At 46.2% G+C, this 22,381-nt stretch overlaps 1 protein-coding gene and 1 pseudogene across 2 annotated transcripts in view; one reads left to right on the top strand and one right to left on the bottom strand.

Moving 5' to 3' along the window:
* DAB1 (DAB adaptor protein 1) overlaps window positions 1–22,381 on the bottom strand; it is a 1,070,346-nt gene that overhangs the window by 913,135 nt on the left and 134,830 nt on the right. The window lies entirely within an intron of this gene.
* LOC105092852 (RAB6A-GEF complex partner protein 2-like) overlaps window positions 18,760–22,381 on the top strand; it is a 129,353-nt pseudogene continuing 125,731 nt past the window's right edge.

Here is a 22,381-nt window from a genome sequence, read left to right as displayed (position 1 = left end):
CCGAGCAGCTTCTCCCTGATTACCTTTGCTCGCACGCCCGCTCCTGCCATGACATCGCATTCCAACATGGGGCATCTGGTTCCTCGGCAGGAGAATGCCACATTCTGACTGCGGGAGGCCACTGTATGGGGAAGCCAGCCAAGCCAGGGGCTGTTGGCCTCCCGGGTGCCTCCTCCGGTGCTGCCAGCAAGAAGGAAGAGGAAGAAGGACGGGCTCCCAATCCATAGCGACCCCATCACCTTTCCTTAAGCAGGGCAGAGGACCGGTGGTGGCTGGCGGAAGAGGATGCTCAGAGTCTGAGATGAACTCCAGAACATCCTCACTGGACTCATTCCAGGGTAGGGAGGGTGAGTGCAACCACAGGTATATGGGCTTTGGAATGAAACAGACCTGGATCGGAGCACTAGCTTCACAACCCCGAGAACGTGGTTCGGCCTCTCTGTTAGTTTCCTTGGGGCTGCCATAAATGGGTACCACAAGCTGGGTGGCTCAAACCATGGCATTCATCATCACCCAGTTCTGGAAGCCAGAAATCCCAGATCCAGATATTGATAGGGTTGGTTCCTTGTGAGGGCTATGAGGTGAATGTGTTCCAGGCCTCCCCGCTAGCTTCTGGTGGTTCGCAGGCAATCCCTTGTATTCTGTGCATCACTGTGAACTCTGCCTTCATCTTCAACTGGCGGTCTCCCTGTGTGTGTGTGCACGCACGCACACTCACGTGTGTGTCCAAATCCCCTTCCCTTTTTTAAACTTTTTTTTTCTAGTGATTTTTTTTCAGGGGGGAGGTAATTAGGGTTTTTTTTTAATTATTATTTTTTAATGTAGGTACTGAAGGTTGACCCCAGGACCTTATGCATGCTACCTAAGCACACACTCTACCACTGAGCTATAACCCCCCAGATTTCCCCTTTTTATAAGGACACCAGTCCGACTGGATTGGGGCCCCTCCTAATAATCTTATCTTAACTAACTACATCAGCAATCTGAGGCACCGGAGGTTAGGATTCCACGTATGAATTTGGAGAGGGAGGGGACAATTCAACCCATAACTGCCTGAAGCTGTTTCTCTCTTGGTGGAACGAGGACAGTAAAGCCTGTCCCCTAGGGCCATGTGACAGTAATGAGGTAGGGGAGGGAAGCACCCGACACAGGGCAGTCAGGAGTCAGCAAATGTGATTTCCTTTCCTCAAAACAGGCAGAGAACTCTCTTCCAGGGAGCTAATCTGCTACCCATCAATTAACCAAATTGAGTACCCTAACACACCCCAAGTAGGAATTTAAAAACCATTTAATCTAACTTTCATTTCAGAGAGTGAGGAAACTGAGGCCAGCAAAAGCAAAATCATCTTCCTGATTTAATGACTAGCCTTGGGCTCGAACTAATTTTTTTCCTTAGAATAAGAAGCCATCTTATCCAGGGAAACATCCACTCTATTAAAATATCCTATTTCCAGCTCCTCACTTCCCTACAATAACACTAAAATGTGTGTTGTGTAGCACAAGTTGTCTTTCTCAAACCTCTTCCACAGCCATCAGTTTGTTCAAACTTTACGACAACACAAGAAAATAACCCAGGGCAAGGATAACTTGCCCCCACTAGACGGATTAGGAAACTGAGGCTTAGATAGCTACAAAGCATGTCAAAGGTCACAGGCCTAATCAGTGATGAGGTGAGGACGAGAACTCAAGCCTCATGAGTCCTTGCCCAGGGGTTTCTCATCTACTGCATGGTTTTTCACGTGGCTCAGTCACTCAAATGGGAGAATGTTACACAATCCAGGGAGGGCTTCTGCCTCCGTGATTCCAGCAGCCTTTGGCAAAGACCTTCCACACAGCTCTTCCAGATTTCTTTTTGAAACACCCATCTTTCCTTCTGCGACTCTACTGCTCAGCAACAAAGACTCTACTACCACATGGGAAATCACACCAGGGTCTCCAGGTTCTGTGCCCAGCGCAGGCTGGAAACATTCACCGTGGCACCAGGAATCCCAGCCTCCACACCTGGTTGGGTGGGGCAGATGACAGAAGGCCAGCCTGGGCACCCAGGTGACTTTCTGCTTTGAGAAAGTCTCTCAGCCCTTTGCAACTTACAACCCCAAGACGAGTAGAAACCATGCCACAGAAGCCATGCTTTCTCCTCACTGTTCCACGGATGGCCCGGGAGCACCGGCACGGGAGCTGGGTGAGCCGTCTGCAGCACACACACAGAGACCGCTGCACATGGGCATGGCTGAGAGGAGAGCTACAGTCATTTAAGGCCAGAATCCAACATCTTAGCACGCGCACTAATAGCCTTGGTTTATTGATCAACTGATTGGCCCGTCCACCATGCAGCCAGCTGTCCAGCAGTTAGCTGGACAACACGGTCCCCGGCCTCCAGGCCGATGCTGCTTCTTGACAGCAGAATACCAGAAGAGGCCCGTAACTGGAAAGGTTTTAGAGGTAGAACAGAACAAAATCATTACAGAAAGTAAAGCAAGCAGCCACCCTGTGGCTGCTCTGGGGTCACCAGGCTGTAAATAAGATCCGGTTGAAATGGCCCGGGGGTCCAATAATTGAGAAAGGGTACAAGTCACCTTGTCATGTGAGGGGGAAAAAATGACACCTTTACAATGACTGAAAATTAACCTCGTGATAGGAAAAAAATCAGGAAATGTTTCGTGGGAGCAAGTCTCCCAGCACATAATCACCCTTCAGAGCATGCACGCTGCAGATCAGAAGCCCTGTCATCTAAAGTCCATTGCAAAGCCCAGAGCCCCACCTGCAGCACACACTCAGCCCCTGGTAGCTGCTATTAAAGGTCTATTCAGGAGCCAGAGAACTTGAAGTCTAAACTTTTGTCAAGCCCATTACTAACTGGAGACCTCAGAGGTCTTAGTTTCCATCTGTGAAATGGGTATATTCACAACAAAAACCTTGAGAGACCCTAGGTGGACTCTCTGTTTTCCCTGCATGATCTCATTGAGGCCACAATGTAATCCTGTAAATCAGGTCCCAAGTTATTATGATATTTCATATTGGGAACATGACACATGAAAGACTCAAGCCAGTTGCCATTTACACAGCTACTAAGTGGAAGAGATGATTTGCGCTCCATAGCCTGAGTTCTTAGCACCTTTAAAATAATAACCGCTACCCAGGGATGAAGGGAGGAATAAATGATACTGCATTCATGAAAGAATTTTTCAAAAATCACCAAGTAGTACATAACTGTGTGGGGGTTCATTATTTCTTCCTTCCCTGGGCATGAGCAGACTTCTAATAAGCCAAGAAAATTCCATTTCACATCCTACTCTTCCTTTATTCTTCAACTCTTACAGTAAAATCAGGACCCGTGGACTTGGGGAAAGAGTCTGGAGCCAAGGAACCAACTCTAGAGACAGGAGACGGGAGAGGAAGAACCACGGGGCCGCCTTGTACACACGATTTGTAAACTGATGTGCACATTATTTGCAGGGGACCAATGACTCTCCTCTTAATTAATGAACACGCGACCCACAACCTGTCTGAGACATGCGAAAAAATATGGCACGTGTCTGCAGGTTGCAAGCGTGCCAGCCCCCGGATCTAGAAGTCCCCCTCCTCAGACTGCTGGACTGGGAGTCGCCATGGAGACCACGTTTGAGCAACGGGGATGACACTGAAATTTAGTTCAAACCACCTCTCTGAGGTGCTTGTGTGAAGCGTTGGCAGTGTGGCTGGCACTGGGCCCAGCAGGGTGGAGTTCTCAGAGTAAAGGCAGGTGGCTCTCTGCCCTGCAGGGCTGGGAGGGGAGGATGGCTCACTAACTGGCCAGCCTTTATTTTACACCTCCTGTGTGCTTACTCAGTATGATGCCTGGTGCTGCAGGGGACTCTGCAGCAGCTGAGGCTGAGGACACAGACTTGCTTTCCAGTGACTTGGTGTAGACAATTGCTGATGCCAACAGATAAATTTATTGAGTGCTTTCTCTGAGCCAGGCGCCATGCTAAGTAAGCCATTTGCACGCATTATCTCATTTAATCCTTGCAACAACTCCGTGAATGAATTGACCCTTTACTGCTAAGATTTGTTGAGTATTTACTCTGTGCTAGACATTCTGGAGGCCTAGCATCTATTTGCAGATATAAACTATTATATATAAAATAGATAAACAACAAAGTTCTACTGTATATCTTGTAATAACCTATAATGAAAAAGAATATGAAAAATAATATATATTCGTGTAACTAGATCGCTGTCCTGTACACCAGAAATTAACACAATGTTGTAAATCAACTATACTTCAATTAAAAAATAAATAAAATTTTAAAAGCAGAAATAAATTGTATCAGCGTACATGAAAGTAGAAAATTAAATATAAAATGATACAAGTCAAAAAAAAAATACTTCACAGAATCCTGGGGAAAAAAATTAAAAGCTTGTGCAAGATCACTGGCTGGTAAGTGTCACAGCCACGATTTGAACCTAGAAAGCATAGCTTCAAATGCTGAATGAACTTAACCATGATATTATACTATATTCATTCACCTGCTATTTGTTAAGTGCCTTCGAGGCAGATAAGAACCTTATGTTTTTGGAAAGGGAACTGGGAGAAAACAAGCAATAAACAAATCCAGTTCGTGATAGACTCTGTTCGTGCTGTAAAGAAACTGTACCTGGTGAGCGTGGGGCGAGGTGGTGTCAGGGAACGGGCGGAGCCACAAGTTGGTGACTCCCCCCGAGGCCAGCTCTGAGACTGTAGCGTGCAGGATGATAGAATGCGCGGTGGTCCTGGGGTCCCTGCCTGCGGAGGAGGGACGGGAAGCAGGGGTCCCTAGAGGGAGACATCGGGCTGCAATGCAACCCCACGCAGGATCTCAGCCAACCCTGGGGCCTTCCTGGAGCTGGAACCCCCAGGCAGAGCTCTCCGATTTGGGACTTCATCTCTCCACATCAACAAGTCACCGGATGGGTGCTGTCCAGGGGCGAACCTGACCTTGGACCAGGCAGTTCTTCTGCATCTGAGCGATCCTAGGAAGAGTTGGCAAGCAGAAGCTGTCTTCCCACTGCTGTCCCAGCAGCTTGGCTGGCAAATCCCTCCTTGAAAGGGGACCTGGGCAGCTCTGCACAGTGTCCCCCGCAAGGGGTAAGGGAGGGGGCTCTCTGCAGCAAAATCTTGAATAAGACGGAAACCAGAAAGTGATGGGTGGGAAAGGCAAAAGCAACCCAAGCAGGGAGAATGCACTTCCGGTTGGGGAGAAAAGGCCTCCTGAGCAGGATGCTGTGAGAGAGAACAGGAAGTGCACAAGCAGCTCCCGGTTCAAACAACCACCCAGGGTGAAACCCCACTCGCAAGCAGTGGACGCATCCAGCAGGACCTGCAGTGTTTAGTTGGGAAGACAGACTCATTTGTTAGGCTTCAGACTCTCATCAAGTCTTTCTTACGTTACAAGGCTCTTACGGATTTAATTAACCACCATTGCTTTCAATCAACAGTTTGTGTGGCCATTATAAAACTAACAATAATTACAAGATAGCATTTAGCATGTGCCAGGCGCCATTCTATGTGCTTTGTGTATATTCAGTCACAGAATCTCACAGTTCTTCAAACTCAGGCATCTGGGCTTCCTGGTGGGGCTCTGGACCACAACAGTGTGTGGCCTCCCCAGGAGTGATCCCTGCTGTGTTAAGGTGTGAAAGTCCTGCTCATCAGATACCACTGGACATTGTAATCACCTTTTTGTCACCTGTCCATTTTCCACCCTGCAGTCAGAGTGATCTTTTAAAAAAATAATAAAATATTATCTATTTTCAAAGGCTGAGCTTCTCACCCATATGGCTCTGGAGAGTCCCCTGGGCCTGTCTCTCCAGCCTAGTATGTGTACCCCAACACCACCTCAGGGCCTTTGCACATGCTATTCCCTCTGCCTGGAGGGTTCCCTCCCCACCTCTCTGCTCCCTCTTGGACTAGTTCATTCCTTCTCATCTGACAGTCTTAGATCCCTTTTGTTATTCCTTCTTACTACATATTTCACTTTTCCTCCAGAGCATTAAATACAATATTAATTCTTTATGTAAGTGATTAACATCACAATGTAAACTAAATAGGCAATTGTGTAATTCATTGTTTAATGCCTATTCTCCTACACTGGGTAAGTGACAGGAGGAGAGGGACTCTGTCTTGTCTGTCACCGTGTATGGTGCCCAGCACAAGGGCTGGCAGAGAGAAGGGGCTCATCTGACGTTGTGGAATACTGTTGTGAATGTGTGAGCTTCACCCAGGACGCCGGAGAGGGAGGTCAAACCAAATACTGGCTTCTGACACCTGAGGTCCCTCTCCTGTAAACAACGAGATCTCCCTCCTCTTCTCGCGAGGACAAGAGCTAATGTATATAAAACACCTAGTGGTGTCCGGCAATTAGCAGCCCATCAATAATTAGTACCTCTAATAATACCATTTCTATTATTTTATTAGTAACATTACAAAAGGGAGAGATATGGACTAAGAGTTCGGAGTGCAGACTCCACAGCCAACAAACACCCTCGAATCAGATCCCAGCTGTGTCCTTACTCGCTGTTCTGGGCCTCACCTACCTCTTCTGTACAATTAGGGTAAGAGTTCCATACTCACGGGCTGTGGGGAGGATTGAAAATGAACTATATAAGGCATTTAGGACAGAGGTGTGGCACATAATTAGCTTTATCTCAACAAACTTCATATATTATTATTGCCAACAATAAAAAAAGCAAGAACAATTTAAAGACAGGCTTGGCTCGAAGAATACCTTGTAATAGCCTATAATGAAAAAGCCAGGAAAAGGAACATACATATATATGTATAACTGAATCACTATGCTGTATGCCAGAAATGAACACAACATTCTAAACTGACTATATTTCAATTAAAAAAAAAAAAGAAGCTAATGGGCCAAGAGCACTATTCTCAAACACTTGAAGCAGGGTGACTTCAACAGCAGTCACAGAAGAGAGACAAGGTTTCTGCGGTGAAACTCCAGAGGGCAGAACTAGAATCAAGGAGGTGAAACAGGGCAGGCAGACACTGGCTGAGCAGATGAGACGATGAATAGAATAGCAAGTGTCTCATCTCTGGAAGTATGCACAGAGGCCGGCCACCTGCCACGGGTGACGTAAGAGAAACCGGACGGGAGGGTGTGTGGTGGAAGCCCTGACCAAGAAGTCTGTAAGACTCTGAGACAGTAAGATTCTTTAATGCTTTCAAACTCCACGCAAAAGTGTTTTCTTTCATTAATTCAGCTCCCTTTAGAACCAAGGGGACATATTTGTTCGCCATTGGTCAGGAACATAGCAAAGCTTAAAAAAAGTTGTCTGCACAGATTTCTGGAACATTCTAGAACCTCAAAAGGAATGTTGTGGGTTACACCAGCACGAACCTCTGGCTCTTGGGTTCAGTGTTCTTCCAAACAGGACTGCACGAGAATGAGTGGGAGTGGAGGGAAGCAAAGGCACCTCCGGTGTGTTTATTACAGACACCAGGGTCGCCAGGCGCTTCACAGGCAGCCGTGGCCCTGCCCCCGCAGGCTGGGCGTGGGAACCACATCGCTGCTGCATGAAACGAGCTCACGAAGACATGGAAGAGGGTGCTCACAGCAGGAGATGGCAGGAGAAAGCTAGGCAGGCTGCAGGACTGATCCTCTGTATAACACATTTCCTTCCACGAGCTTCCCTCACAGCATGTAATGTACTTTCTCATTCCACCTCGAAACAGCCCCATGAAATAACTTTTACTGTTCATTCACTCATTAATTTATTCAATGTACATTTACTGAGCACTTACTCTGTTTCTGTTTATTGCACTCTTGCTGTATACCAGCTCCTATTTTAGGCGCCCATCAAACTCATCCTTTTCATCTTATATTTGAGGAAACAGACATACAGATTAAGCGATTCACCCACAGCTCCCAGCTGGGCTATGCTCCTCTAAGAACAGTATTCCTCATTGTCATGATTTAATTAAGATAAATAATTATAGCCACCATCATTAGCATGAGCAACAAAAGTAGTAACTATTGTTAGTACTTAACAGTTTACCAAGAACATAATACACAACTCACCCTATGAAGTGTGAGGGCAGTTATTCCTGTTTTAAAAATAAATATACTAAGACGGAGAAAGGATAATTAACACATTCACCCAGTTCTCCAGACAGGAAGTAAAAACGAAAGTCTGCTATGAGAGTACCACTTTGTGGCCCTGAATGTCTTTTCAGCAGAGCACACTTAATATTGAGATTTTGTGTCTCCATTTTGAAATTCTAGCTTATGTAATTCATCCACTATTTAATTTGATTTTTCCAAGAACCCAGTGAGAAAAAGAGCATTATCCTCATTTCAGAGCCAAGGAAACGGAGGCTCAGAAAGTTTAGGTAACTTAGAGTAGGTACACAGCAGGAAGGGTTTGAGCCAGGACTGAAACCCACATCTTCTGATTCCAACACCCTTGATTTTCTCACTAACCTCCACTGCCAAGTACCCGTCTAAAAGGCCTCCTGTGGAGAGAGGGAAAGGTGCTGGATGTCGCCCACAGCACCAGTCCCCCAGGCGTTCCCTTCTGTTTTTCCCTTCCAGCCATCCTAGGCAGGGGCCCGGGGTTCTTGGGGGAGCGGTGTAGAGAAAAGCATATGCCTTCCTCGGTACTAGGCCAGGCGCTCAGGAACTGATCCATCAGGGAGCTGACACAGTTTCAAATGCTTGCTGCCCTAATTACTTGATGATCCGTCATCACAGAGATGGCGTGGGGGAGGGGCGGGAGGATGGCATTCAGCTTGTGCCTCAGCGAAGAAAAGGCAGGTAGAAATGTTTCAGGCTTGGTTTGTAGGAGAACAGTGTCCACCGAAGTCCATGCCCAATTGTAAACGTTGGTTCAGGAAGAGGGCAGGAAGGGGATGGGCATTGAGCATCTAATACGTGCCCGGCACCGTGCTGACCAATGACAGATGTTACCTGGACTAGCTCGTTTCACCCCCATTATGACCCTACGAGAGGGATTACTATACACAATTTGTAGATGAAGAAAGTAGGGATCATGGTGACAGATGGGCCAGAGAGCTAGGTCAAGGCCAGATCAAGAAGCTTAGACTCACTCCCGCAGGAGGCACAGAGAGTGTTAACCAGGAGAGTGATATGGTTGCAACTGTGTTCTAGAAAAATCACTCTGTTGCCATGAACTGAATGTATCTGAGAAAACAAAACCTGAAGGCAAAAGGTTTCAAAGTATGTATTCAAGATACAATAAGGAGGGCCTGTACTAGGATCTACACATGAGGAGTGGCTAGACTTATAAGGCATCAGGATGCTGAATCCACATCTCCAGGAGACCATCTGGAGGCCAGGCGGTGGGAAGGGAGTGAGTTCTGAGAAACACAGGTTTCTGGCCTGGGCAGCTAGATGAAGGGGGCTGTCATTCCCTGAAACAAGAACGCAGGCTTACGTACACACGCGATGCCTTACGTGTGAACCTGCTGATGTTAAAGTAAGCTGGTTTAAATGAATAAATAATGCTGGAGGGTTGCGATTTTAACTAGATTCACCAGCATGAGCTCGTTTTGCAGTAGCCTTGGTGAACCATCTCCCCTCCCTGCATTTGCCTGCATACCCATTAGCTAATTTGATCCTTGTTAAAAACGTGAAAAAGCCAAATGTCATCATCCTCATCAGAGCTGATTCAGCGATGATTTATTTCTGGACCAGTCATGGTGCCGATTGGTTCGCAAGCACTCCCTCATTTTCTCTTCACACTAATATGAAGCTGGTTGCTATCATTATCCCATTTTAAAGATTAAAACACACACATACAGAAGTAAAACACCCAAGCTCTCCCAGGCCTAGGCTTGAAGTCTATGATGCGTGGGTTACTTAACTTCTCCAAACCTCAGTTTCCACATATGCAAAATGGGAATGACAAGGCCTACTTCACAGAGTTGGTGTGAGAATTAAAAGACACAAACATGTGAGAAGGTAGGAGTCATACCAGATAGATCTGTGTGATTCCAAAGTACCAGCCTTGAAGCACAAGCTATTCTGACCTGGTTTCTGAGCTGAGGAGATCGCTAAGCGGCAGCCATGATAGTCATGGTCAGATGGCCCCATTGACAGGATCCTGCAAAATGTCCCTGACTCAGCAGGCCAGACCGTCACTGCAGAGAACAATGACATTCTTTCTAGTTCTCAGACCTCGAGTTTCTGCCAGGGCTGAAACCAAAAAGAAAGCAAGACTATCTTATGTATAACATCGAATTTCCCCAAGGTTCTCATCTACTTTCCAGATTTGGTTTCTTCCAAATAGATAAGTAGGTGCCCCCACCCCGCCCCTAACAGCCCTGGCCGTGGTGATAGTCACCCACGCTTTTACGGTGTTTCCGTGATGGAGCGTAATCTGAGTACTTTACCCATAATAGCTCCTTCAATCCTCACCAACAGTCTTAATGAGGTAGTTACCATTATTATCAGACTTATTTTATATGGGGGAAGCTAAAGCCCAGAGAGGTCACCTAACTTACCCATCACATGGCCACCAAATGCTAGAACTGGTGTGTGATCCCAGGCATTCTAGATTCCACATATAAATGATATCAGATGGTGTTTTTCTTTCTCTTTCTGGCTTACTTCACTTAGAACAATGATCTGCAGGTCCATGTATGTTGCTGCAAATGCCATTATTTTATTCTTTTTTATGGCCAAGTAGTATTCCATTGCATATATATACCACATCCTCCTTATCCAGTCATCTGTTGATGGACACTTGGCTATTGTAAATAGTGCTGCTATGAACACTGGGGTGCATGCATCTCTTTGATCCCAGGCATTCTAATATCAGAGTCCACACTCTTGACCCTATGCTCTACTGAATGAATTGCATTATCCAAATCGCCAAGTTTTCTCCCACTGTTTTGTGTTCACACATACTATTGCTCTGTCTGGAATACCATTCTTTCCTCCCCTCTCCTTCCACATTCTTAACTAATCAAATCCAAGTGTCCCCTCACAATTCTGCTCAGGATCATTTTCCCTGCAAAGCCCTCTCTGACCCCACCCACCTCCACCTTCCATAGTGAGTGTCCTCTCCTCTTCTCTGGGCTCATACAGCACTGTGTGCTTATCTCTATTGTCAGACCTGAACAGATGCTCCAAAGCTTCTTTTTGTGTCCTCCTCTAACCTCACACCCAGTAGGTTTAATTAAGCCTAAGATTATATCTGGTAGAATACCTGGAACCTCACAGGTCCTCCATAAATACTTTTTGAGTATATAGACATGGTTTAGTGTTGACGGCATTAGGTGTATTGATGGTTGCAGCCCCAGCATACATACTTGTGTGGATCCTTTCCTTCAGATTTGAAAATTCCAACTAGGGAATTTCAAACTAGGAAATTTAGGTAGGGTTTGAGGGCAGAGAGAGGGGGCTGACTGATCTAAGTCAACTTGTCTCTATGACTTCTTCAGGAATGCACACATAACCCAAGCTTAAGGCATTCAGTACAGCCCGCTACATGAGTCAGAGTAATCTAGAGTGGACAACTCACTTATAAAGGTATAATCAGAGAAAGCTTGGAAATTAGTGCAAAAGTTGAATGAATAGAAATGTTACTTTGCTCCCCAATGGAAGCAGGAGGTGTGCGGTCCCTGGGGATATTATCAGCTATCTTGAGAACTCAAGGAATGAAATTGACTCCATAAAAGTTAGATCAAAGGGACAGAATATCACTTTGTGATACTGATGAGCCACAAGATCAAACCAATCTTGAGTTCTCCCATACCTGTGGACTTCTCAAATGCACAAGCCAATACATCCCACCATCATTTAAGTCCCTTTGAGTTGGGTTTTCTATTACTTGCATCCAAATGCATTCTAAGTATTTTTCTGTCCAGCTGATTGCAGAGGTTGGAGATGTGAGGAAGAATACAGCATGAAGGAATGATATGGGCAAAAGCAAGAAGCGGGGAAGTACAAAACATCAAGGGAGATGCTACTGAAATTGTACCTGAACTTCACCTTGTGGTCATTAGGGACCCACTGGTACTTTTAGAGCAGAGGAGAGCCAGTTTCAAGTTATGTCTTAGAAATTCAACTCTGTATCACTAGACTTCAACTACTATTCTACACCTATATCTCTTTAGTTTTACAGGTAACTATTCATAAGGAAAGAATAATAATATCATAAGATTTCCACTAATAGGTAAAAAAAAATGTATGTCTGAAGTTAAGTGGAAAATGATATTCTCAGGGAAGATTCCAGGAAAAAAAAATGTTTTTGAGAAGCAGATGGAATCTCAGAGCCTCAAGTCTGTTGGCTTATAACACCAAGGCAACGAACTTTATGCCAACAATTAAACTAGTCTTTCCAGTAAAATGGCAAACCCCTCAATCACATGGCTCTCAATGATACTGCCAGTATGAAGTGTTTAGATTCCCCAGGGGAAAATAAGAAAACTTTGCAGCAGCAGTAACTAAAAAGAGAAGATTATTGTGTAAGGAGATACTTCCTCCACAGCTCATCGGTGCCAGCGATGTGCTAGGTGCTTCCTATTGTCAGCTCACTCGGTCCCTAAAGAGCAGGGATGCAGACTCCAGCCTGCATGACCCCAGGGTCCACCACATCATGTGCGATTTTAAAGTTTCAAAGATTGGATCATGACAGTGCTAGGCAAATACTCCCTCTCCAAAGCCCAGCTCAAATACCACATCTTTCACCCACTTTTCATAACTCTATTCCCTCTTTGGTTTGCTCCTTCTCTGCGATCCAAAGCACGGACAGCTTGTCTCAGCCAACTTCACATCCAGTCACTTAGGGAGCTGAGAATTTCTTTTTTTTTTATCATTTCTGCTAGTTAGGAATTTTTATTTATTTGTTTTTTTAATAGAAAGCAATTCAGGGTGGATTGAAAAGAAAACAGAGTTTGGCAGTTATTAGAGGATGTTCAGAAATAGACTGGGTACCCTTTATTGTTGCATGATAAAGTTTTATCTCATTCCCTTAAGTGTGGTCATGTGACTTGGCTGGCCAATGGAATTGTCAATCTGCATCACTTGCAAGAGGCAGTTTCAGAGCCAGTGCACATTTGCTACGTTTACTTCCTACCAAAGTGATTGTGGAAGCATGTCAAGATAAAGACTGCATCCCTGAGTGAGGATGATAAGAATCTTCTTCCCAGTGAACATGTCAGTTGGCACATAGAGTGAGCAAAGCCTGTGTGGTACTAAACCACTGTGACTGGGGAGTGTTTGTTACAGCAGCATAAATTAGCCTATCTGGACTGATTCAGCAGGTTGTGTTATAATGACACAGAGGTGTCTTCTGGAACCCAAGGTTAGAAACACAGCTGGGCTTCAAGAAAGTACTAGAACCAGGGTCTATAAAGCTGTCCCACTCTCTCACCTGTGTTCCACTCTGCGTGTGTGCTTCAGTCTCTTCCTCTCTCCATCTCTGACTGCCCTTCTCTGTCTCTGTCTTCACCTTTCTTTGTGGGTCTCTCTTTTCCTCTTACTGCACCCCTAGACTTCCTGGTAGGAAGTAGGGTAAGATGTGTGTCCCAAACCTTTTGAGTGTATCTGTCACAAGTCCCTCTTTCTCCGTCTGTTTCTGTCTTACATACACACACATACACACATGCCATTACTTGGTTTCATACCCAAATTACCAAGGAAGGGACTCTGATCAGGTTAAGACCAGGGGATCACCCCTCGTGCAATCAAATACGGCCAGGGGGGTGAAAGAAAGAAAACGGCTGTCGATGAGGGAGGCATTTAAGGAGCGTTATTGTGAGTTGGACCTATAATAATAGTCGCTCACACTGAGACAAAGACTCCTCTGTGATGGTTATGGTTCTAAGAGCTTTATGTCTATTAACTCTCAAAATCCTCAGAAAATCTCTTAAGAGTTAGATTCTAATGTCACAAGCCCTATTTGACAGATGAGAAAATGGAGGCACATCGAGGTAGGTTCACTTGCCCAAGGTCACAGCTGATAAGCAGATCAGAGAGGTGAATCCTGGCAGTCTCACACTTACAGGAGTCCCTGTCCTTCACCCCAATGCTGTGCTGCCTTTTATACTGCAACTGGCAACTGCTCTAAACACCTTGTCTCTCCAGGCAGAGTAGAAATACCTGACAAATCTCCCCCACACCTATAAGAGGGCTTTAATAACGGAAGGAGCCAGCATTACAAGCCACTCGGTAGATGCATCCACGTCAAATGACGATTCTCACTGAATGGTAGGGGATGTCGTTCCAGAAGTTAAATGACTTGCCCAAGTTTTTATAATTAGTAAATGACAGAACCATGACTCAGACCAAGTGTTCTGCTTCCAAATCCAGCACTCTTTCAGAAATACCAGGGTATTTCTGCTGATGCCAAGAATCATGAACAAATCCTGTTCCCCTTCCGCTCGATGCCTTCAAATGACAGTATTGCTGATGGCTCTGAAGGCACTGACAGAGGTGCTGGGAAAGCTGAGAAGCCAACCTCCGGGCCGTCCCCAGCGACACTCTTCCAGCACCAGGCTTTTGTAGTATCATCTGTACCGCACACCAAAGAAGAAGGATCACTGAGCTCCGGAACTCAGAGCTCGAAGGAACCTGAGGTCTCACCAGGCTAGGGGTTCTGGGCTGGACTCCACCATTCCAGCAGGAAACTGGAGCGGGAACCAAGAACTTTGGAGCATGCCGGATGGCCAGAGTGGACACACACGGAGAGATCTGATGGGGAAGCTGCTGCCTGATGCTGTTTGACGGGGGACAGGGGATTTCCTCCTGGGCCATCTTCACCCTAGATAACCGCACATCTGACTTTTCTAGACTCTTTCTCTGGGCAGAGTTCCTAATACTTCATCAGGCTGTGTTCTTATCGGTTCAGGCCCTGAGAAGACAGAGCCTTAATGGGCAATGACCTTACCCCTAACCCTTCTCTAGAAGCAACAATAATAATTAATGATGATGACGATGATTACCACCTGTGGATCACTTGCCACGGGCCAATCTCAAGCACACTCATATGTTGATCCAACCCATATTTAACGAAGGGATGATGAAAGCTAAATGATTTGTCCAAGGTCATAAAGCAAATAAAGCCCCAAACTAGGATCTGAATTCCCATCTGTCTGAGTCCCCACACTTTCCTCCACACAATGCTGTGACCCCAGCGGACAGATGACCCGCAGCCAAGTCAGAGGATGGCCTTGAAAATGAGCAAATGGGCTCATTACTCCCAAGATGAAGAGGAGAGAGAAGGGAAAAGAGGAAGTCAGGAAAATGATAAGAATGAAGAAGACAGAAATCCAGATGGGTAGGAAGAGAGAAATAGCAGGAGGGAGAGACATGCCAGGAGAACAAAGCTTGCATTGACAATCGGGTGTAATTCCAACAGGTCCACAGGAGAGAAAGATGGAGAAGGATTACAGGCTGCGTAATTGTTCTTCTGACCTTACTTCCCCCAAGATCAATGGGTGTGCCAGCGGTCTAATTGACTAAGTACTCCTGCTATTCCTCAAAGCCAGCTGCTTTTCCAGGAGAAGAACAAGGGAAAGGAAAGAACAGCAGTTTCCAAAGGCTGGGGACCGAGTCCCCCAGTGCTGCTCCGGCGTCTGGGAATCCACACTCTGGCTCTCCATGCCCGGGGGTGCCTTGATTCTCAGAGGGCAGGGTGTAGGGAGCTGTCAATTACTGATGTGGGAGTTCTGAAACAAGCAACGCCGAGCTCCAAGCACTGCTATGCTCCGGAGTCTGAGAGTTTAAAGGCAGGCAGCTCCATTTTTTTTTTCTCTTTAATGATTCACTTTGTCTTTCTGTGGTGCCTTTCTCAAAGATCAGCAATTTGCAGCTGTCTGTGGACATGCTTGCCTGCCCCAGGGAAGGAGAGAGGAGGATCAGAGAAAGTAAGCGGAGCCCGAGTGACAAGACAAACCCCCTACGACGTGCCTTCCCACAGGAGAGCCTCCTCATCGGGGTGCAGGCTCTCTGCACCTCACCTGTTACTTTCGGGCTTTGGAGAGACACAACACTGAGAAGCTGGTCACCTATTTTCTTAACTTAAGTCCTTAGAGAACTCCAGCGCCACGTCCCTGAGTTCTTTCTTGTTCTGGGGGCGTGAGCTAGAGATTTCCTTGCAAATTAGCTCAGTGACCTTGCAGAAGTCACTTCAGGTTGCTGAACCTCAGTTTCCATAACTATAAAATGGGGGAGATCAACATACATGTATTATCATGTGTGAGGATCAAATCAGTTAATATACATGGAAGTGATTAGAACAGAGCCTGGCATTCTGTCGATGCGCAATCAAAGTTTCCAAGAAGAAGGACGAGAAAGAGTTTCTTTACCATGTCTTCTCCTTAAGCCTAACCTCAGATGTCAGCTCTCTGCAACCTTGGCTTGGATTGAACAGAATAGAGGGGAAGGGGGCAGCATCACTGGAAAAAGAGTGGGAAAGAAGAGGAAGAGAAGGGGAGGGCAGTAATATTTGCTGAGCATTGGTGGCATGCCAGGGATGTGCTTGAGGCTTCCGCATGTGTTGCTGTTATCCCTAATATTAATAAATACCATGATAGTGACATGATTACAGTGAACACAGTATCAAAGCACTGCGTGCAGGGCAAGTCCCATTAGAGGGCATGAAATGCACAAGCTCACTGAGTCCTGACAGTAACCAGAAAACACAGGTTCTGTTCATTATCCCTCTTGTGCAGATGAGGGAATCGGGCTCAGGGAAGTTGGGAGGCCTGGCGGCGGGATTCAAAGCCAAATCTGTGACTTCACATCTGCACCACGGAAACTGTGAGACTGTGATGAGGCTAGCCTTTTTGAGAACAGGCTGATGAGAATAATTCACAGGTCCAAGTTGGGAGAGCAAGGAAGCTCCTTCGAGAACAGTTTCTCTTTTTACTTCCACAATCAGAGGAAGTGAGCGGGCAGGGTATTAAACCCCGTCGAGGCAGGAAGAGACAAAAGCCCAGAGAAGTCACATGGCTCAACCAAGGCCACAAGGAGACAAGGAGACACAAGGGTTAGAGGCCCTCCCCGAGGCTCCCACAGGACGCAGTGCTTGTGACCTTGTGACCCTGTATCATCGCAGGGCTCTCCTCAAAGCATCACCTCCTCGGAGAACCCTTACCCAACCACCTGACCTGGAGCAGCACCCTCCATCACGCTCACCACCTACTGCACCTTATGCTTCCTGATGCTCATGATCACCTCTTACCACTGCGCCTGTTTTATTATCTGCCTACATCATCTAAAGATAAGCTTCAGGAGGGCAGAGATGTTGGTCTGTTTTGCTCATTGCTGTATTCCCAGCACCTAAAACAGTGCTTGGCATACAATCAGTGCTCAATAGTGTTGAATAAATGAGTTAATTATGAATGAGTGAATCACATCATATTGTAATTGCCTTGTCATGTTGTCAGATCTCCACTGCTTTAAAATGAGGTCAGGGATTGGATTACTGGTGTTTCTTCAGTGTCTCATACAATGCCCGGCACATAGTAGGTGCTCAATAATTGTTCTAGAATGAATGAATGAGGCAGAATTGAATTTCAAACTTGTACCCTGGTCTTTGTTTCTCTTCCCCAGGTGCTGGAAAGTGCACTGGAGAGAATGAGATGAGGACAGCCATGTGTAAGTGTGCCCTGGGGCAGGCATCCAGGGAAAGTAGAGTCTGTCCCTTAAGGTGCACTCAGGCCCCCAACCACTGCCCACACTTCAGTGACTTATTAGAGACCCTGAAATCATCTCCAGTGACTTTGAGATCCTGAACCTGAAGGACCTTGGGACACAGGTGGCACTCTCATCTTTTTTTTTTTATACAACTTTGACTCAATCAAGATTCTAAGGGTTTTTTTTTTTTTTTCAATACACAAAGGGTCTGTGACATCAGAGGGTGTGAAAACTCTTCCTCATATCTTGACAGAATGTTTCTCCATCTGAGGGAGGAAAAATAAGCCCAGTCAGGTAAGCACCCGGAATAACAGATGTGTTTTCCCAAGATGATGCCCAAGGGAGAAAAAATAAAGATTTTGCTGGATGCAGATGTCCTAAAAGCAGCAAGTTTATCCTGTAACCTTGCCAAGGCAGTGCCTGCTGTTCTCACTGCTAAGCCAGAGTCAGAGAAAGGAGAGAAATATTCAAAGAATAAATCAACTTGAAGCTCCAAGGCAAACACGAGCAGAATGCGGAGGCTCTCCACGTGGAAGTCGATCATTAAAACCAGGCTGTAACTCTCCTTCCTCACAGATGTAGGGTTTGAGCAGAGTGAGTTTCATCCTGGAAGCAGCGAGACATACTGGAAGGAACTGGAGAGGTCTGGGTTGGGACTGAGGCTCTGCTACTTACTGAGTAACCTCAGGCAAGTCGCTCAGGCTGTCTGGATGTGAGGATGTTGGGAGAGAAGACCCCACCCCAAAATATCTACCCACACTGCCACCGATGCTTGATATGATACCCTTAGCAGTAAGTGATCCCTACTATTAAGAATTTCCACACTCTGCAGTCTTGGTTGTATCAGAAGACCTAGGAGATCACATTCTAGCAACACAACACTAGACACTAAGGACACTACACTAATAATTGGCAGAGCCAGACTCAAGTTCATGTCTGCTTGACTCCAAAGCCTGTGGTCTTGTCACTATCCCATTTTATCTTCCAAAGATTGATGACAACCAGGACCCACGGGGTAAGCTCAAATGAAATCAAGTCTAACACCTAATACTAATCAGCTTGAAGTTAACAAATATTATTTCTGGAAGCTTACAATTCCTTGGCCAAAACTGGCTGGATGACGCCCCCAACCACCACAGTCCAGAAATTATTCTCCCACTCCGCTCTTAGAACAGGGAGCCAGAACCTTTCGGTGAATGGCACTGATGGCTACCTGGCTGCCCATATCAGCTACCTCAAAGGGATGCTGGTGAGATTAACTGAAAAAATATGTAGGAAATGAGAACTTGTGTAGGAAAAATACCATATAAAGAATAAATTCTACATTTTTGAGCCTTAAAAAGCAGTGAATAAATCATTCCTCATCTCCCTCCTCCCCCATTGAAATGCACCTTCTTCTGAGAAGTGTGACTGGCGGGGACTTCTTTGTTTATCTGCTGAGGGCGGAGGCCTGCATTTCTAGCCTAATAGCTCAGGATGCAGTAAAGGAACATACTTCTCACTACTACAAGATACTAAAATGCAGACTTTGAGCTCATGAAAAAGTGTGTAATCTGTGAGGAGTATCATGGAATTGTAGGATTTTAGGTCTACAAGGGATCCTGGCCATCTCAGCCCAGGTGCTCATTTTTTTCAGAGGAGGAAAGAGAAGCCCCGAGAAGGGCCACGACGAACCCAGACTCACACAGCACGATGGTGGCAGGGCCGAGACCAGAGTCCAGGTCTCCTGCCTCCCAGCCACACCATGCTGCAGGTTTCTTTTCTCCGGCTTTTCATTCTGATATGGAATGTTTATACCAATCCTGGACGGGTTTGCCAGTAGTCTGCTTATCCTTTAAGCAGTCTGAATCATTGATCTAGCTATACCTCAAAACCATTCCTCCATAATCAAGTATGGAAATAGTCATCTATAGGTCTTTAACCAGCCTGCAAAGACATTAACTATCTGGTCCTCAATAAAGACTTTATAAAAACAGTGATTTTTTTTTTAAAAGACAAAATTCCTGTCCTCAAAGAGCTTCCTGTTTAGTGAGGGAGGTGACGTGAGCACAGAGATGAATTAGAGCATCAGGATGGCCAAGTCAAAGGTACTCTGGGGGTGTTATGGGAGCCCAGAAGTGGGGCTGTGAGCAAGAGAAGGGGTGGGATGGGGTGCAGTCAGGGAAGGCTTCCTGGAGGAGGTTTCAGCTGAGCTGAGTCTTTAAAGAATGGTGAGGGTGGAGTGGGGGAGACAGGCAAAGAAGAAGAGAGGAAGGGCATTCCAGGCAGAAGGAGGGACCCAGACAGATAACTGAAAAGGGAAAAGAGCACAGCATAGCTGATTCAGGGGATGCTGGGTCCAGGCCTCCGGGCAGAAAGGACAGGACACACTAGCATGCTAGGCAGGGGCCAGTTCTCCAGGCCTTGGTGAGCTAAGGTGAGGAGCATGGGTATCCATAATTTGAAAGCTTGAAGGAGCAGGGATCACTGCTCCCACTGCGGCTACTGGTCTGTCAACTGTGGGACTGTGGGAAGACGGGCTCTTAAGGGGTTTGAAATTTACTCCTCTCTGGCAAAAACCAGTCAAGTTTAGAGGAGGAGATGAACCAACTTCAAGAGAGCTCTAAGTTGTGACTTTTTGGTAAGTGGCATTCTCAGGTGTCAACAACACAGCACAAGACCCTGCTTGCTTCTCTGCAGCTCCTGGAGGGGAAGGACACACATTTCCTTACATCTCTTGTCCCTTCCAGCCTCCAGGTGAGGGATGTTTCTGGTGAAAAAAAACTCTCATCAGCTGATCGTTTCTCTCTTTTTGGTTTCCTAATCACAGAATAAGAAAGCTGTTTTGAATAAGCAAAACAGTAAAAATATGTTCAGCGTTTCAGCCTGTCATGTTTTATCAAACTTTGCCTGACCTCCCAAAGCACCAGCATCTTCCACTATACCCTTGTCCTCAGTGATCTGAATAGGAGGTTCCATTGAACCCCTATCTTGTCCTTGTCCTAAAGGACAAAAGATAGATTTCATCTATTCAATAGGAGGCCTTGGGGATAGAGGCTACATCTTCCAGCTTGGGCAGCAATCTCCGTCACCCTGTGCTCCCGCACACCACAGCACTTTCATCTTTTTACTGGCTTTTCTCCTCCAGGCACTCCGTCCATGCCTCACAAAGCCTGGAGACGAAGCGGGTAGGGTTGAAGGGAGTCATTCAGCTCAGGAAGTGCTGATTGATGAAAAGGATGGATGAATCCATGTGACAAACCTCAGCCTGTACTTTGTGAATTTAGTTATGTGAAACTTCTCGCAATGAGATCAACCTGTGGTAACAATTGGTTGTGCATTTAACAAATCTTCATTTGACAGGTGTGTTCATCATGTGGCAGGCACTGCTGTAGGCTTTGTGGGGGGCACCAGTGAACAGAATAGACAATATCCTTGCTTATGACATTTATGTTCTAGAGGGAGAGCCCAGTGAGCAAACAGACCACGATGACAGGAAGGGTGACAACCCTGGAGAAAAAAAAATTAAGCCACATTAAAGGAATAGGGAGTAAGCAGAGGTGGTCAGGGAAGGTTTCCTGCAGAGGTGACACGGGACAGGGGGCCAGCATGCAGTAAGGGAGCGAGTTGTGAGGATCTGTTCAAGCAGAACAGTCCAGAAAGGGAGAACAGGCCCTGGTGAAGGCTGCCTACTTGCTGTTGCAAGAGCCGAAGGTTCACTGTGGCCAGAGGAAGGGCAGCAGCGGTGATGGTGAGGGGGACGAGGCCAGAGACATCCAGGGACCACAGGCGGGGTCTCCAAATTGCCTATTTTAAAACTACCTATTTAAAGCCTTTAAATAGCCTTTTTTAAAATCTTGAGTTTTTAAGCCTTGATGTCCTCATCTGTAAAATGGGAATAACTGTACCTCAGGATAGTTGAGAGGACCCGATGAGCTGTTCCTGGCACAAGATAAACTTCAGTAAATGTTACAGTATAGGTGAGCTCTTATTATTGTTGTCATTATTGTTACTGTCTGTCTGCTTTAGAATCGGGGTGGAGAGACTTATACGAAGCGCAGGGCTTCCTTCCTCTTCCTCTTCTGCTTTGTCTGTGTACGGCACTGGGTACCACTGTCTCCTCTGTGTGCCTCTCACGTCACTGGGTTCCACTGTCTCCTTTGTGTGCCTCCGTTTTCCTTTCTGCTCCAGGGAGGGAAGGAGAGTGGCCCAGGGTTGTTTTCAGGAACAATCTCGTTTTAAAGGGTGAATCACCGATGAAACACATCCAGGTGTGAAGAAACAAGAGCCTCCTGGTTGCGGTAAGGGCTGTGTAGTTCCAATCGCAAAACAGAAACTGGGCACTGGAACTGGGCCTCCACCTGAGTGCTGGTGGAAGCACTTTACAGCGGAGAAGCCTACCTTTCGTTTGTCAGAGACCTGTGTTCAAGCCCAAGGCCCGTCAGTTATCAGCCAGTGGGTCCCAGGGCAAGTCTGCCCTGCTTTTCTGAGCCTACGTTCCCTCCTCTACAAAAAATGGATAAATAAATACTTATCTCAGAGAGAGAAAAAAATATGCATATATTCATAGTTTTTAAGTTGCATAAACATGGGATTATCACAGGAACTGTGGAATAAATGAGTGACTACGTCAAGGAAAACATGCTTGAAAAATCACATACATATATAGGCCAGCATCACACAAGTGGGTTAACAGCATAGGTGCTGTTTGTGACATGACGGTGAGGATGCCTTTGGAAGCAGATGGGTAGAACACACTT

This window comes from Camelus dromedarius, chromosome 14, assembly GCF_036321535.1.
Source record: "Camelus dromedarius isolate mCamDro1 chromosome 14, mCamDro1.pat, whole genome shotgun sequence".
Classification (NCBI taxonomy): domain Eukaryota; kingdom Metazoa; phylum Chordata; class Mammalia; order Artiodactyla; family Camelidae; genus Camelus; species Camelus dromedarius.
Note: the sequence above shows the minus strand (reverse complement) of the source record. Positions and strands in the feature narration are given on the sequence as shown.